This window comes from Ambystoma mexicanum, chromosome 14, assembly GCF_040938575.1.
Source record: "Ambystoma mexicanum isolate Mex_15411 chromosome 14, UKY_AmexF1_1, whole genome shotgun sequence".
NCBI lineage: Eukaryota > Metazoa > Chordata > Amphibia > Caudata > Ambystomatidae > Ambystoma > Ambystoma mexicanum.
The window spans coordinates 554,489,704-554,506,564 of record NC_090940.1 but is presented as its reverse complement, the minus strand read 5'-3'; the positions used below and the strand labels follow the sequence as shown (position 1 = coordinate 554,506,564).

Sequence of the window (16,861 nt, the reverse complement as noted above, 5' to 3'; positions counted from 1 at the left end):
CCTCCCAGTCCCCCTTCTTTGCCTTGATTCTGCCCCTCATCGCTCTCTCCCCCTTCTCTCTCTCCCCCTCCTCAATCTCCCCCTTCTCTATCTTTCCCCCTCTTCTCTCGCCCCTTCTCCCTCTCTCCCCCTCTCTCGCCCTTCTCCCCCTCATTCTCCTCTCTCCCCTCCCCGCCCCCCTCCTTTGCCTTGATTGTCTGCCCCTCATCTCTCTTTCCCCATTCTCTCTCTCCTCCTTCTCTCTCTCTCCCCCCTCTTCTTTCGCTCTCCTGCTCTCTCCCTCTCTCTCTCTCCTTCTCTCCCTCTCTCTCCCCTTCTCTCTCTCTATCTTTTTCTCTCCCTCCCTCTCTCACTCCACCTTCTCCCCTCATTCTCCTCTCTCCCCTCCCCTCCTCCCAGTCCCCCTCCTTTGCCTTGATTGTCTGTCCCTCATCTCTCTCTCCCCCGTCTCTATCTCTCCCTTCTCTATCTCTCCCTTCCCTATCTCCCCCCTCTTCTCTCACTCTCTCTTTTTCTCACTCTCCTTCTCTCTCTCTCTCACTCTCTCTCTTTCTATCTCTCTCTCTCTCCCCTTCTCCCTATCCTTCTCCGTTCCCTTCCTCCCTCCAGCCCCCCTCCTTTCCCTTGATTGTCTGCCCCTCATCTCTCTTTCTCCCCCTTCTCCATATCTCTCTCCTTTTCTCCTGCTCTCTCCCTCTCTCCTTCTCTTTCTCTCCCTACCGTTCTCTCTCCCTCCCTCTCTCACTCCACCTTCTTCCCCTGATTCTCCTCTCTCCCCTCCCCTCCCAGTCCCCCTCCTTTGCCTTGATTTTATGCCCCTCATCTCTCTCTCTCCCCCTTCTCTCTCTCTCCTTCTCTCTCTCTCCCCCTTCTCGACCTCTATCTCCTCTCTCTGTCTCCTTTTCTCCCCCCTCTAGCTCCCCCTTCTCCCCTCATTCTCCTCTCTCCCCTCCCCTCCTCCCTCCCAGTCCCCCTTCTTTGCCTTGATTGTCTGCCCCTCATCTCTCTCTCCCCATCTCTCTCTCTCCCCCCCTCCTCTATCTCCCCCTTCTCTATCTCTCCGCCTCTTCTCTCGCTCTCTCTCGCTCTCTCTCTCTTTTCTCCCACTCTCTCCCTCGCTCTCTCCCTCTATCTCCCTCTCTCTCCCCCTTTCCCCATCATCTCCTCTCTCCCCTCCCCTCCTCCCTCCCAGCCCCCCTCCTTTGCCTTGATTATCTGCCCCTCATCTCTCTCTCTCTCTCTCTCTCTCTCTCTCTCCCTCTCCTCCCTTCTCTCTCTCTCCTTCTCTCTCTCTCCCCCCTTCTCGACCTCTATCTCCTCTTTCTGTCTCCTTTTCTCTCCCCCCCTCTCTCCCCCTTCTCCCCTCATTCTCCTCTCTCCCCTCCCCCCTCCCAGTCCCCCTTCTTTGCCTTGATTGTCTGCCCCTCATCTCTCTCTCCCCCATCCCTCTCTTTCCCCCTCCTCTATCTCTCCCTTCTCTATCTCTCCCCCTCTTCTCTCGCTCTCTCACTCTCTCTCGCTCTCTCTCTCTTTTCTCCCGCTCTCTCCCTTGCTCTCTCCCTCTCTCTCCCCCTCTCTCCCCCTTCTCCCATCATCCCCTATCTCCCCTCCCCTCCTCCCTCCCAGCCCCCCTCCTTTGCCTTGATTGTCTGCCCCTCATCTCTCTCACCCCCTTCTCTCTCTCTCCCCTCTTCTCTCGCTCTCCCGTTCTCTCCCTCTCTCTCTCCTTCTCTCTCCCTCTCTCTCCCCTTCTCTCTCTCTCTCTCTCTCTCTTTCTTCCTCTCTCCCTCGCTCTCACACTCCACCTTCTCCCCTCATTCTCCTCTCTCCCCTCCCCTCCTTCCTCCCAGTCCCCCTCCTTTGCCTTGTTGTCTGCCCCTCATTTCTCTCTCCCTCTTCTCTATCTCTCCCTTCTCTATCTCTCCCCCTCTTCTCTCGTTCTCTCTCTTCTTCTCCTGCTCTCTCCCTCCTTCTCCCTCTCTCTCTCCCTCTCTCTCCCCCTTCTCTCTCTCTCCTTCTCTCTCCCTCTCTCTCTCCCTCTCGCTCCCCCTTCTCTCTCTCTCTCCTTCTCTCTCTCTCCCCCTTTTCTCGACCTCTCTATCTACTCTTCTCCCTCTATCTATCTCCTTTTCTATCTCTCCCCCTCTTCTCTCGCTCTCTCTCGCTCCCTCTCTTTCTCCCGCTCTCTCCTCTCTCTCTCTTTCTCTCTCCCACTCTCTCTCTCTCTCTCCCCCTCTCTCTCTCCCCATTCTCCCCATCCTTCTCCCCTTCTCCTCTCCCCCCTCCCAGTCCCCCTCCTTTGCCTTGATTGTCTGCCCCTAATCTCTCTCTCTCTCTCTCCCCCTTCTCCCCCTCATTCTCCTCTCTCCTCTCCCCCCAGCCCGCCTCTTTTGCCTTGATTGTCTGCCCCTAATCTCTCTCTCTCCCCCTTCTCCCCCTCATTCTCCTCTCTCCCCTCGCCTCCTTCCTCCCAGTCCCCCTCCTTTGCCTTGATTGTCTGCCCCTAATCAATCAATCTCTCTCTCTCTCTCTCTCCCCCCCTTCTCCCCCTCATTCTCCTCTCTCCTCTCCCTCCCTACCCGCCTCTTTTGCCTTGATTGTCTGCCCCTCATCTCTCTCTCCCCATTCTCTCTCTCCCCCTTCTCTCTCTCCCCCTCTTCTTTTGCTCTCCCGCTCTCTCCCTCTCTCTCTCCTTCTCTCTCCCTCTCTCTCCCCTTCTCTCTCTCTCTCTCTCTCTCTCTCTCTCTCTCTATCTTCCTCTCTCCCTCCCTCTCACACTCCACCTTCTCCCCTCATTCTCCTCTCCCCCCTCCTTCCTCTCAGTCCCCCTCCTTTGCCTTGTTGTCTGCCCCTCATTTCTCTCTCCCCCTTCTCTATCTCTCCCTTCTCTATCTCTCCCACTCTTCTCTCGCTCTCTCTCTCTTTTTCTCCCGCTCTCTCCCTCTCTCTCTCTCTCTCCCTCCTTCTCCCTCTCTCTCTCCCTCTCTCTCCCCCTTCTCTCTCTCTCCTTCTCTCTCTCTACCCCTCTTCTCGACCTCTCTATCTACTCTTCTCTTTCTGTCTCTATCTATCTCCTTTTCTATCTCTCCCCCTCTTCTCTCGCTCGCTCTCGCTCCCTATCTTTCTCCCACTCTCTCCTCTCTCTCTTTCTCTCTCTCTCTCCCCCTCTCTCTCTTTCTCTCCCCCTCTCTCTCCCCATTCTCCCCATCCTTCTCCCCTTCTCCTCTCCCCCCTCCCACTTCCCCTCCTTTGCCTTGATTGTCTGCCCCTAATCTCTCTCTCTCTCTCTCCCCCTTCTCCCCCTCATTCTCCTCTCTCCCCTCGCCTCCTGCCTCCCAGTCCCCCTCCTTTGCCTTGATTGTCTGCCCCTAATCAATCAATCAATCTCTCTCTCTCTCTCTCTCTCTCTCTCTCTCTCTCTCTCCCCCCCCTTCTCCCCCTCATTCTCCTCTCTCCTCTCCCTCCCTGCCCGCCTCTTTTGCCTTGATTGTCTGCCCCTCATCTCTCGCTCCCCCTTCTCTCTCTCTCTCCTTCTCTCTCTCTCCCCCTTTTCTCGACCTCTCTATCTACTCTTCTCTCTCTATCTATCTCCTTTTCTATCTCTCCCCCTCTTCTCTCGCTCTCTCTCGCTCCCTCTCTTTCTCCCGCTCTCTCCTCTCTCTCTCTTTCTCTCTCCCACTCTCTCTCTCCCCATTCTCCCCATCCTTCTCCCCTTCTCTTCTCTCCCCTCCCAGTCCCCCTCCTTTGCCTTGATTGTCTGCCCCTAATCTCTCTCTCTCTCTCCCCCTTCTCCCCCCCATTCTCCTCTCTCCTCTCCCCCCAGCCCGCCTCTTTTGCCTTGATTGTCTGCCCCTAATCTCTCTCTCTCCCCCTTCTCCCCCTCATTCTCCTCTCTCCCCTCGCCTCCTGCCTCCCAGTCCCCCTCCTTTGCCTTGATTGTCTGCCCCTAATCAATCAATCTCTCTCTCTCTCTCTCCCCCCCTTCTCCCCCTCATTCTCCTCTCTCCTCTCCCTCCCTGCCCGCCTCTTTTGCCTTGATTGTCTGCCCCTCATCTCTCGCTCCCCCTTCTCTCTCTCTCTCTCCTTCTCTCTCTCTCCCCCTTTTCTCGACCTCTCTATCTACTCTTCTCTCTCTATCTATCTCCTTTTCTATCTCTCCCCCTCTTCTCTCGCTCTCTCTCGCTCCATCTCTTTCTCCCGCTCTCTCCTCTCTCTCTCTTTCTCTCTCCCACTCTCACTCTCTCTCTCTCCCCATTCTCCCCATCCTTCTCCCCTTCTCTTCTCCCCCTCTTCTTTTGCTCTCCGGCTCTCTCCCTCTCTCTCTCCTTCTCTCTCCCTCTCTCTCCCCTTCTCTCTCTCTCTCTCTCTCTCTCTCTCTCTCTCTCTCTCTCTCTCTCTCTATCTTCCTCTCTCCCTCCCTCTCACACTCCACCTTCTCCCCTCATTCTCTTCTCCCCCTCCTTCCTCCCAGTCCCCCTCCTTTGCCTTGTTGTCTGCCCCTCATTTCTCTCTCTCCCTTCTCTATCTCTCCCCCTCTTCTCTCGCTCTCTCTCCCCCTCTTCTCTCGCTCTCTCTCCCTTTTTCTCCCGCTCTCTCCCTCTCGCTCTCTCTCCCTCCTTCTCCCTCTCTCTCCCTCTCTCTCCCCCTTCTCTCTCTCCTTTTCTCTCTCTACCCCTCTTCTCGACCTCTCTACTCTTCTCTTTCTGTCTCTATCTATCTCCTTTTCTATCTCTCCCCCTCTTCTCTCGCTCCCTCTCTTTCTCCCGCTCTCTCCTCTCTCTCTCTTTCTCTCTCCCACTCTCTCTCTCTCTCCCCATTCTCCCCATCCTTCTCCCCTTCTCTTCTCCCCCCTCCCAATCCCCCTCCTTTGCCTTGATTGTCTGCCCCTAATCTCTCTCTCTCCCCCTTCTCCCCCTCATTCTCCTCTCTCCTCTCCCCCCAGCCCGCCTCTTTTGCCTTGATTGTCTGCCCCTAATCTCTCTCTCTCCCCCTTCTCCCCCTCATTCTCTTCTCTCCCCTCGCCTCCTGCCTCCCAGTCCCCCTCCTTTGCCTTGATTGTCTGCCCCTAATCAATCAATCTCTCTCTCTCTCTCTCTCTCTCCCCCCCTTCTCCCCCTCATTCTCCTCTCTCCTCTCCCTCCCTGCCCGCCTCTTTTGCCTTGATTGTCTGCCCCTCATCTCTCTCTCCCCATTCTCTCTCTCCCCCTTCTCTCTCTCCCCCTCTTCTTTTGCTCTATGGCTCTCTCCCTCTCTCTCTCCTTCTCTCTCGCTCTCTCTCCCCTTCTCTCTCTCTCTCTCTATCTTCCTCTCTCCCTCCCTCTCACACTCCACCTTCTCCCCTCATTCTCCTCTCCCCCTCCTTCCTCCCAGTCCCCCTCCTTTGCCTTGTTGTCTGCCCCTCATTTCTCTCTCCCCCTTCTCTATCTCTCCCTTCTCTATCTCTCCCCCTCTTCTCTCGCTCTCTCTCGCTTTTTCTCCCGCTCTCTCCCTCTCTCTCTCTCTCCCTCCTTCTCCCTCTCTCTCTCCCTCTCTCTCCCCCTTCTCTCTCTCCTTTTCTCTCTCTACCCCTCTTCTCGACCTCTCTATCTACTCTTCTCTTTCTGTCTCTATCTATCTCCTTTTCTATCTCTCCCCCTCTTCTCTCGCTCGCTCTCGCTCCCTATCTTTCTCCCGCTCTCTCCTCTCTCTCTTTCTCTCGCTCTCTCCCCCTCTCTCTCTTTCTCTCCCCCTCTCTCTCTCCCCATTCTCCCCATCCTTCTCCCCTTCTCCTCTCCCCCCTCCCAGTCCCCCTCCTTTGCCTTGATTGTCTGCCCCTAATCTCTCTCTCTCTCTCCCCCTTCTCCCCCTCATTCTCCTCTCTCCTCTCCCCCAGCCCGCCTCTTTTGCCTTGATTGTCTGCCCCTAATCTCTCTCTCTCCCCCTTCTCCCCCTCATTCTCCTCTCTCCCCTCGCCTCCTGTCTCCCAGTTCCCCTCCTTTGCCTTGATTGTCTGCCCCTAATCAATCAATCTCTCTCTCTCTCTCCCACCTTCTCCCCCTCATTCTCCTCTCTCCTCTCCCTCCCTGCCCGCCTCTTTTGCCTTGATTGTCTGCCCCTCATCTCTCTCTCCCCATTCTCTCTCTCCCCCTTCTCTCTCTCCCCCTCTTCTTTTGCTCTCCTGCTCTCTCCCTCTCTCTCTCCTTCTCTCTCCCTCTCTCTCCCCCCCTCTCTCTCTCTCTCTCTCTCTCTATCTTCCTCTCTCCCTCCCACACTCCACCTTCTCCCCTCATTCTCCTCTCTCCCCTCCTTCCTCCCAGTCCCCCTCCTTTGCCTTGTTGTCTGCCCCTCATTTCTCTCTCCCCCTTCTCTATCTCTCCCTTCTCTATCTCTCCCCCTCTTCTCTCGCTCTCTCTCCCTCCTTCTCCCGCTCTCTCCCCTTCTCTCTCTCTCCTTATCTCTCTCTCCCCCTCTTCTCGACCTCTCTATCTACTCTTCTCTTTCTGTCTCTATCTATCTCCTTTTCTATCTCTCCCCCTCTTCTCTCGCTCGCTCTCGCTCCCTATCTTTCTCCCGCTCTCTCCTCTCTCTCTTTCTCTCGCTCTCTCCCTCTCTCTCTCTTTCTCTCCCCCTCTCTCTCTCCCCATTCTCCCCATCCTTCTCCCCTTCTCCTCTCCCCCCTCCCAGCCCCCCTCCTTTGCCTTGATTGTCTGCCCCTAATATATATATATATATATATATATATATATATATATATATATATATATATATATATATATATATTTCTCTCTCTCTCTCTCTCTCTTTCTCTCTCTCTCTCTCTCTCGTCCCCCCCACCCTTCTACCCCTCATTCTCCACTCTCTCCTCTCCCACCCAGCCCCCCTCCTTTGCCTTCATTGGCTGCCCCTCATCTCCCCCCCCCTCTACCCCTCATTCTCCACTCTCTCCTCTCCTCTCCTCTCCCTCCCAGCCCCCCCTCCTTTGCCTTGATTAGCTGCCCCTCATCTCTAGGTTACGGCCCATTGACGTCACTTGCTTGATGGGAACTCGCGAGGGTTCCTTCGAGGTTCGCCTGCCTCTGCAGCAGCTTCCCAATGTGTCTTTCTTTTCGATGAGCAGGTTTTTTGGCTTCTGCTGCCTTCAGTCACTTCCCCAGAAGCTCTTGATATGCAAATAGATCCTGGAGTGGCTTTTTTCATTAAAATTGCATTATTGTGCGGTGGCATCAAGCAGGTACTTCGCCGCACAAGCATTCGCCCCTTTAATGTTCCTGTTACTCCATGCCCCGTGCTGTCTTTTCTTCCTGGTCACAGTTCCCTTGCCCACGTCAAACAGCCTCCCATTGAGTCCCAACAGGATGCCAAAATACAAAAAAAGGAAAAATAGAGCATCATTACAGAGTCATTTTTGAAAAAGTCCACCAATTGCAAATATTCTTTTTATGTCCCTTTTGCTGTTTTTGTTTTATTACAGTTTGAAAAAAGGGAACAACTTAGCTAGACAGTGTCTTAACATTTGAAAAAGAAATCACTTTACCAATGCTTCTTGTTACTGCCTCCTTCCTCGCCTTTAGGTAATCAGCCAGTAAGATAGCTCAGCTGGTTGAGCGCTCGCTGCTGCGATCTGAGTGTGAGCTGCAGGTCGCAGGTTCGAAGCTCGGCAAGGCCAACTCGGCCTTTCGCGCATCCAAGGTCGATAAATCAGTACCAATTTCGGTCGGGTGATATTGTATGTAAATATGTGCTCTGTAAAGCGCTTTGGAAAAAGGCGCTATATAAATAACACATGATTGTCATTATCAGAGATATATACCACCAGGGCCTGTATACCTCCCCAACTAGCTGCTACTTGAATGGTGAACACGGGCCTTAGAGCTCAGATCTCCCACCAATGGCGACGGGGGCTGCTTTCATTGGAGCGGGGGTAATAGGCATATCCAGCAGTTTTTCTTGAGCAATTTTCGAAGGTTATCTAGAAGCAGAACTGGTGCTGAAATTAATTCTGAGGTTGTTGCACTCATACACGCCCTATAACCAAAAGACTTAACTTTCTTGCTTTCTTTTGTATTTTTGCAAATGATCAATTTATGAAAGGTGTACAAGTAGTCGTATCAGCCCCCCACCCACTCAATGTGTGACTTTACCTGACTCACAATTAGCAAAACTTCAACACCTGTGTAATCAGTATTAATACATGCTCATGATTCTCAAAAATGATATTAACAGTGTAATTTCCAGAATATTCAATGCTGCAATGCTGCTATTAGGCACCAAATAGTTTGATGAACAAAATAGTATTCTCATTTTCTGATCTTTGTAAATGTGAATGTGTCCTAAACAGTTTACATTATGCCCAGTAAGCACATCATTGCCAGCTTCTAGTAAGCTCACACAAATACATCATTACCACTTTATCCTATACCCAACCCATAAACCACCACAAGCCCACTTAACAAATCATTGCCATGATGTTTCGTATCCAGTTGGCCCATGAATGTAGATTTCCAACAAACACACTTAACACATCATTGCCAAAAATCTGACAATCCTGGTATACCTGCTGTGTCATATGATGTGACATGTCATGTCACATCTCACCCCATTTTCATTTTGTATATCAAATCATATAAGTGAAATATGTTGTCATATGCTGTGTTAAATGTAACATGCAATGTCATGTCATATTCCATGTTGCATAATAGGTCATGACCTGGGTTATAAAACATCACTACATAAGTCACACCATGTCTGGTGACACACCTCACATGTCTTGATACTTTGTGTACTATTTCATGACTAGTGTCATGTGTTATAACGTGTTGTCATGGCCAATGTCATGCAATATGTCATGTCGCAGGTTATGATGGATATCCTGACCTCAGTCGTGGCTAATGTTGTGACAAATGCCACCTGAAAATGTTGTGAAATATATCATAGTATGACATATGTAATTTCATATGTCGAGAAATATGTTGTGGCACTTGTACCGTATGCCAAGGCATATGTCTTGCCATTTTGCGAACTTTCTGGTTATCCATTTCCCGACAGGCCGCCTTTGCACAAGGGCGGTCGGGCAAGAGTGAGCAGGTGTGCCAGGAGGACCAAGAAGTAGCAGCGCAGCAGCGGAAACATAAGCAGAGGGATGGGGGGCCAGCGGGGGTCGGGGGTTAGGTATGGATTGGATCCCGAGGTGGGTCAGAGCGTGGAGGCAATAGGAAGGGGGCTGAGTTGGTGCTGGCAATGGAGCTAAGTGGGCAGGAGACAGGGGAGGTGCTTGATGCTAGAAGGTGTGGGTTATTGCAGGAGTATCACACACGTAAGATTAGGGATGCTGCAAGAGCTGGCGGTAACCTGTCCCCCATCGCGGCAGGAAAGCCAGGCATGGGAACACAGACTTTGGCAAACCGGGCCTGCAATGAGGCACCATGGAACCATCTTGACATGAGTCCTGATAAATGTGGTCATGAGCCATCACTTATATGACATGGTGGGACTGATGTCATGACATGTCACTTTTCTTTTATGTAATATGTGATGTCAGATGTATAATATGTGTTGAGATGTTGTGACAAGTCACGTCATTTGTAGTTACACGTTATATCACATGCCCGGATGTATGTCATCATATGTTGTTTCATGATGTGACATATCTTGACATATGTTCTGTCCTATTTTGTGTGATATGTTGTATGGCATGATGTAACACTATCATGACGTGGTGTGCCATATATAGTGGCATGTACTGTATGTTATGACATAAGAAATGACATCTATCATGTGGCATGACATGGTAGTTCCCCATAAGCCTGTGATTTGACATTTACAGTAAATACATATCTTTACACTGTAAATACGATCCTAGTTTGGCACTCCCAGTAAAACTGTCATATCCCAGTAATCTCCCATTGTGCCATTCTCAATAACATTATCATGCCTAGTAAGTTCCTGGCACCTCATTCCCAATACACCCTCAGTGTGATATTGCCAGTAAATTTGACATTTCTACTAAGCTTCCGTTTTGTCATCCCAGCATGTCTAACACCAAGTCAGCCATTCCCAGTACACTCCCAATGTATCCCTATAACTCCAAGTTTCATAATCCGAGCAATCTCCCGGAATGACATTCCCAGTAAGCAGTTTAACATACTCAGTAAGCTTGACATTCCTAAGAAGCTCTTACTTGGACAATCCCAATTTTCTTGCACTGCACAAATTGCAGCGTAACACACTAAAAAATGCTGAATCAGCCCCGATGTTCATGGCGAGCATAGTCAGTGGTGATGGATCCTGGGAGTCGCAGTCGAAAAGATCTGTACAGCAATATTTTGCAGACCAGTGGTCTAGAGGGACGAGGCAAACACTTTGCGGAAATTGGATACCTTGACTCCTCCCAGTTGTTTATTGAAAAATGTTGCACTCGCTGTTCAGTGAAGACGGAAATCATTGTGCTCCAAATTTCAAATTCATATAGAGTAGAAGAGGATCCTAAGTATAACTTGATTCAGAGGGTTACATATTAAGCTTATTCGGATCTCATGATCACGTGGACATATATCCATTGGGTATTCAATGTATTTGAATTTCTATTTATTAGGTTTATATAGCGCTATACGCCAACGCGCTTTCCAATACAACAACAAGAATACATAGTAAACAAGACGCATAAAGTTACAAAGATATGAAACAAACCATCAAAAACAGTATGTAGATCAATTGACCAGTTCTAAAGGAGGAATGGATAAGAGGAAGAAGAAAGGGAGGTCAGAGTGGGGAAGAAGAGATAACAGGAGGAGGGAAGGAGGGATGAGAAAGAAAGGGAAGAAAGGGAAGTAGAAAGGGAGGTCAGAGCGGGGGAAGAATACAGAGATAACAGGAGGAGGGAAGGAGATATGCGAGAGAAAGGGAAGAAGAAGGGAAGTAGGAAGGAGGGTAGAGATAAAGGAGGGATATAATAGGAGAAAGAAGGAAGTTAGGGCAGGGGGTGAAGAAGTGAAGAAAGAAAGATTTCAAGGAGGCACGGAAAGAGGGGTAAGAGGAAATGGAACGGATGGAGAGAGGTCGGGAGTTCCAGTGATAGGGGGCTAGAAGCTGAAAGGAAAGGAAACGAGAGGAAGCACAAAGGGAAGGAGGTACTGTGAGTAGGACGAGATCAGCAGATCTGAGGGAGCGAGAAGGAGAGTAGAGAGAAAGGAGAGAGGAAAGGTAGGGGGAGGTAGCCCATGAAGAGATTTAAAAACTGGGCAGAGAAAGTTAAATTTAAGTTGGGATTGAAAGGGAAGCCAGCCAAGAAAAGAAAGGGGGGAGGAAATGGAATCAAGAGGTGAAAGAAGACCGAGGGCCAAGGGTACGGATAGCAGAGTGGTAAAGGGATTTGAGGGGAGCAAAGTGAGAGGCAGGGAGTCCAAGGAGGAGATAGGAACAGTAGAAAAGTCGGGTGAAAATGAGGGAAGATATTAGGAGTTTAGTAGCATGGAAGGTGAGGGAGGAGCGGATTTTGCGAACATTGACTAGGTGAAAGCAGCAGGCGTGAGAGGTAAGAGAAATATGACCGTATTCAATGTAATAAGAGGCAGTGGTCAAAGATACAAGCTGAACGTATTTGCCAGTGAGCCAAACAGTGGATGAAAGGTACTCCAGATCCAGCTCTTAGAAGGTTGGCACTGAATTGGCAGATCACCTCCCTGAACAATGAAAGCTGATAACATGGGAACTCCCAAGGAGAAGGGGGCAAGGTGGGAGCACAGTGGAACTGAAGGGGAAATTCCAAATTCATCTGTTTGATATTGACGATTCATGTGGTCTAATCTGAGGCTCCCTCCTTTCTGGATAGGCAAAAAGCTGTGCTTGCTTTATGCTCAATGTTCCACAAAATTGGACCATGTGTTTGTTGCAGGGGGGCTGGGCAGGATCATGTGTCTTATTTATTCCATAGAATAGTGGGATGTGTTTACTACCATTTTTGCCAGAAATGTCATACCCACCGTGCTCTTGAGTTTCACACATGGCAATATTTGACTGCAGTGTTATTTTTGCCAAAAGTGGTGCCAAAACTCTCTCTTTTCGTCTGAGAAAAAATGGAATTTCATGGGATTTCAGAAAATGCAACAATTCTCGCTTTGCGCATAGTTCTCCTACTTCTGATACATTGTGTGTGCATATGCACGTGTGTGTGGATATGCACCTGAGTGAGTGTGTGTGTGTGTGCAGGTATGGGCGTGTGTGTGCGTGTTCTCCCGGGTGTATAAACCGAGGGCTCACAGTCTGACATTAGAAGCTCTGTAACTCCCCTATCCCACTGCGGAAGTTCCAACAAAACCCTGAAAAACGACTGGGGACTTCAAAATCTGATGTGGATGGGCTAAAGAGTAAGCAAGAGATCCAAAGAGAAATTAGTAATGAATGTTTCTTTTTCTACCTCTCCCCTTTATCCATTCCCGTACCCCAGTAGAGTTTATTTCACGGCACCATTTCTTTCCGCAAAGGTCTTGAATGTATCAAATTGTCCTCTATCCTATGATCGAATAGAATGTGTTAGACAGCTTGATGAAATGGTATAATCCTTTGAATTCTGAATGGCATTTAATGCAACAACATCATTTTTCTAGGTCCCTGGTTGAATGTTTGCCTTTTAACCGGTTGCCAATGGGAAGCAGTATGACATTCCAGAACTCTTCCAGAACTCTTCTATGAGGTGGTGTGGGTCTAAAAGGATGTTTTCCCTTTACATATATTATCGACAGTCGTAGATCCATCCAAAGAAGATTAGTGTTTGTTCAATGTGTGACCATCGATTCCACCTGGCTCAATCTGGAAGGTTCCGGGTCACTTGAGAGTCAAGCTGTGGCCCATAGGAGCACTATCCCATCTCTGAGATGGGTTCATTTCCTCCGAGAAGAATGAAAAATATACTGTCATCTGTGAGAGGTCTGGCTTGTGAGGCCACCATTTTACATCCCATCAGATTCAGGCTTCTACACTTAGCCAATATACGTCAGAAACAATCCCACGTAAAATTAGGAGGGGGATCTAAGAATCTCAGGGGATCCTGCCTTCTGGCAGTTTGGCTGTCATCGTAATACAATAAACTGCCTCCTTCTCTATCACCTGTTCTCAAGATCCCTGCTAGTTCTATTAAATGGGTGGCTTTCCAGTTGGTCTATCTCTACCTCATGAACCAACAAGTGTTCTTCCTTGTACGAGACAGTCTATGGGTTGAAAAGCTTCCTGAAGGGCGATAGGGCAAGAACAGTATCCAAATCACTACAGTTTTGGGATAGGTAAAGACAAATCATTTTAGTGCATTATAAAAGTTAGGGGTGAAAAGTTAATGCTACCCTGTCATAACCAGCCAGACGAGTCTGGTGGCATTTATCAGAGGTCAATATCACTTTCTCTGTTGTAGAAAGGCGTAGAGAAGAACAGGGAATAGAACGATCGGTATCAGGTAATATCACCATACATATGGTAGCGGGGTAAGGCCATAGGCGATATTATTAGTGGGGATAATTTATGGGGTTATTGGGACTGGGGGTTGCGGGGGTGTACCCTGCTCCATTAAAACAATTATGGGAGTTGTGGGGGTGTCTCCCACAGGTTCCATGGCTTAATAGTGCCCCAATAATATGGTGATATTTTTGTATGGCAATATTTTTGCGGGGATATTAACACATGGAACTGAATGATAAAGTCTACGTTAATTTCCAACTACTTGAAAATCAGTGCTTTTCAGCTGCCTTCCTTGCATCCTGAATTTGGGTGAAATGTCGCTCAGAGGATCAAACAAAAGGATGCAATGAATACATGGAAACAGCAAGGGTGTTCTCGTTTTTTGTCAGATAACTGTATAACAAGACTCATCACTATGGAGGTGGTGAACACTCACTATTATCTGTTGATGTCAAGACAGACAATGGTTTCTCTAAGTTTTTTGTAGTCAATAGATTTTGGGATAAACTCAACTGTACTTTTGGAAACTCCACTCTTATAATATTAGATCAAGGCTTTATGCGAAAGATTTTACTTTGATCCAAGCCGCCTCGCCTTAAATTATTAGGGGTACTTTATCTAAAAGCTGCTTTATGTCTAAATGTAAAATCAGGATAGAATTCTATGAATAAATATTGACGGCAAAATCATGATTATTCAGGCTAACCTAAATTTGAAAGAGTGACTGCTGCAACCTTTGGAGATATTTGTTTAAACTCCCTACCACCTTATAAGAAGTTGGTTTCAGCTGAGGTGGTGGATAAGAAGGCTCGTCCTTACTCAGTTTCTAAGATTGTCCCACCTGCACAGAGCCGTTCGAAGTACGCCACACAAGAGCACTGGGAGACTCTGAATGTTATACTGCTCCTGTTGACCTTCCTATTCAAATTTGTCTGCCCTCCTCTTTTCCCCTCTCCCCCTCCCCGCTTGCTGTTACTTCTTTTTTCTTTTCACTTTCCCTAAATGCAACTTACTTTAAGCATGCATCAAAATCCTGCAATCTCAAAATGACCTACTGTATAATCTTGATAAGCCCCCCTAGCTCACTGTGCCTATATGATGCATCCAGATGCCACATGCTTTTCCCGTTCGGCAGAAAACAAATTTGTTATATTTTAAAATCATTTTTAAGTAGAGAATGACAACCCTGGAGTGTTTTGTATTTTTGGACACCCGATTAAGAGGGAAACAATGTGCAGACAAGCATCTCTTTATTTGCTTTTGGGACAAACATAGAAGATGTAATGTGACCTGATCTGTGTGTCCCTGTGCATCTGGCTGCTCATCGTTAAACGTTTGTGCAACATTATTATTTGTTGGACAACGTAAAAAAACAAAAAATACAAGTATAAAGTTTTTGTTCCTTTCTGCTTTCTTGTGGAAAATATGTGCTTTTTTACCCTTCCCATAATACATATTTTGATGTGTTTATCTTGAATTGCTAATCTGTATTAACATTGGGTTTTGTTCCAAAATTTCAATCAAAAAAACGAAAAACACACAACTTAAAGATTTTCCTAATCATTTTATGCAAAAATCCTATTTTTTTTGTACCCCCCTTTCGCTGTCTCTTAAGGTACAACTTCAGCTATGATGTTGCATATTCATTTTAGCCCTAGTCTCAAAAAAGATATTTTATCAGATTAATTTTCTTAAAGATTTTTTTTATTAAAATGTAAAAAAGTGTTTCTAGTGCTACCTGCTAGCAGGAGGAGTATTTGGACTTGGGCAAAAATGAAGCAATATTATATTGTTTTTTTTTCTTTTTTCAAGTTAAGGAGGAGGTTACTAGTGATTGTTTCAGAGAGTGGATCAGATGGTTTTCCTCTGCAACAATTGCTCAATAATGTGATAGTGCTCCACGGTATGCTGGATTTCTGTACAATACAAAAGTGTGGCAAAACATGTTTTGTGTTTCATTTTTGCCCCCACAGTTTTGCATGCAGAACCAAGTGGGTCACTATCATTGATGAAAATTGGAAAATTAAAATGCCATCTTTAAGGTGCTAACACCCTCTTAGGTCCCATGCTCTCAAAACAGCCAACCTTTTGCCCCTTCCTCCTGTTAGACCGAGGACAGAAGGTTGTGTGACCCCGTGGCTGAAGTTGTTCCAACTTAAACCATTTTTTAAATGACTCCTTTGTTCAGATCTTTTTAAACTATGATTACTCAATGTCAATTTTTTTGCTTCAATTTCTTTTTTTTTAGTAAGAAGAAAAAATGTTTTTGAATAATTTGACAACAAACTTTAATTAATGAAGTTGTAATTTTTTTTTACTTTTTTACTATTTTCTTTCTTTTTTGGTTAAACACTGCATGTTGAAGAAGTTGCAGCTTAGGGTTTGTGAGAATGTCAATGTAAGAGTTTTGTTCTGTTCCTTTCATCGATGGGCATGTACAGTTATATGCTCATTTTGTTTTCTTGTATATTGCCCGTCCCTTCCTTACAGCCAGAAGCTCTAATGCTGCTAGAACGCTTCGTATCGCAATTACATGGACATGGCAACTGACTTATACATTAACGTTCATCCTCTTCATCACCTGTGTGGTATACTCATAGATCTGTCCCAGACATCTCTCAAATCCCTTCCCTTCTCTCACATTTTCTACCCTCCCTTTCACTCCTTCCTTTCTATAGCATTGTTGAAATTTATGTAAAACCATCCATCCCAAAAATTATGAATTGAAAACTTTAATCTAAAAATATATATATTTTTTTCCAATCTGAAATTTAACCAATCTAAATTTTTTTCTCTACATCGAATTGGAAGCCACATCATTAGGAAGTAAATTCAAAGTGACAAGTGTACAGGATTTTTTTTTTCTTTTTGGTTGTTATTATTTTCTTTTTTAATTTGGTTATTTTTATAATACTTGAATTATTTTAAATAGAAAAAAAGAATTACAAAACAGAAAAAATACTTTTTTATTATTGTGCAGGTTTTTTCCTTTTCATGTCTATGTGGTGTGGCTGTATGATGTTGTTATTTTGCCCTTCCTGTATCATCCTTTGTCGTAAGTGGTTACCATAATTGGAGAGCAAACCTTTTGCTTAAAATGCTTTTGAGAGAGAAACTTTAAAAAAATCTAGAAACAAGAATGTGACAATTCTACTTGTCTGAGAACATTCTTACACAACTTTTGTTTGTAAAATCTTTTTTCACATGCCAAAAAATCATGCGGGCAATTTGTTGATGTAAGTGGACTGAAAATTGTGGTACTGTATGCCTTTCTTCAGAATTTTTAACGTGGTTTCATTTTTTTTTCGGCCGTGCATTTTTTGTCTACCTTTTTAATGTTTTTCTTTTGATAGTGCAAGAAATTTAAGTGCTTTTTTGCTAAAATAACGTGATGTGAATTTATTTTATTTTTATATTTTATTGCTGTGGCATGCCTTTT

The 16,861-nt window shown here is 46.8% G+C and overlaps 1 protein-coding gene across 45 annotated transcripts in view; it reads left to right on the top strand.

Moving 5' to 3' along the window:
* Positions 1 to 16,861, top strand: part of NRXN3 (neurexin 3) — a 2,596,979-nt gene that overhangs the window by 2,565,072 nt on the left and 15,046 nt on the right. For 4 of the 45 annotated variants that reach the window (XR_011283789.1, XR_011283791.1, XR_011283790.1 and 1 more), the window contains exon 24: positions 15,913 to 16,658. The exons of the other annotated variants lie outside the window; for them this stretch is intronic. The gene's annotated coding sequence lies outside the window, so the exon portion shown is untranslated. The remainder of the gene's footprint in view (positions 1 to 15,912; positions 16,659 to 16,861) is intronic. 45 annotated transcript variants of the gene reach the window in all.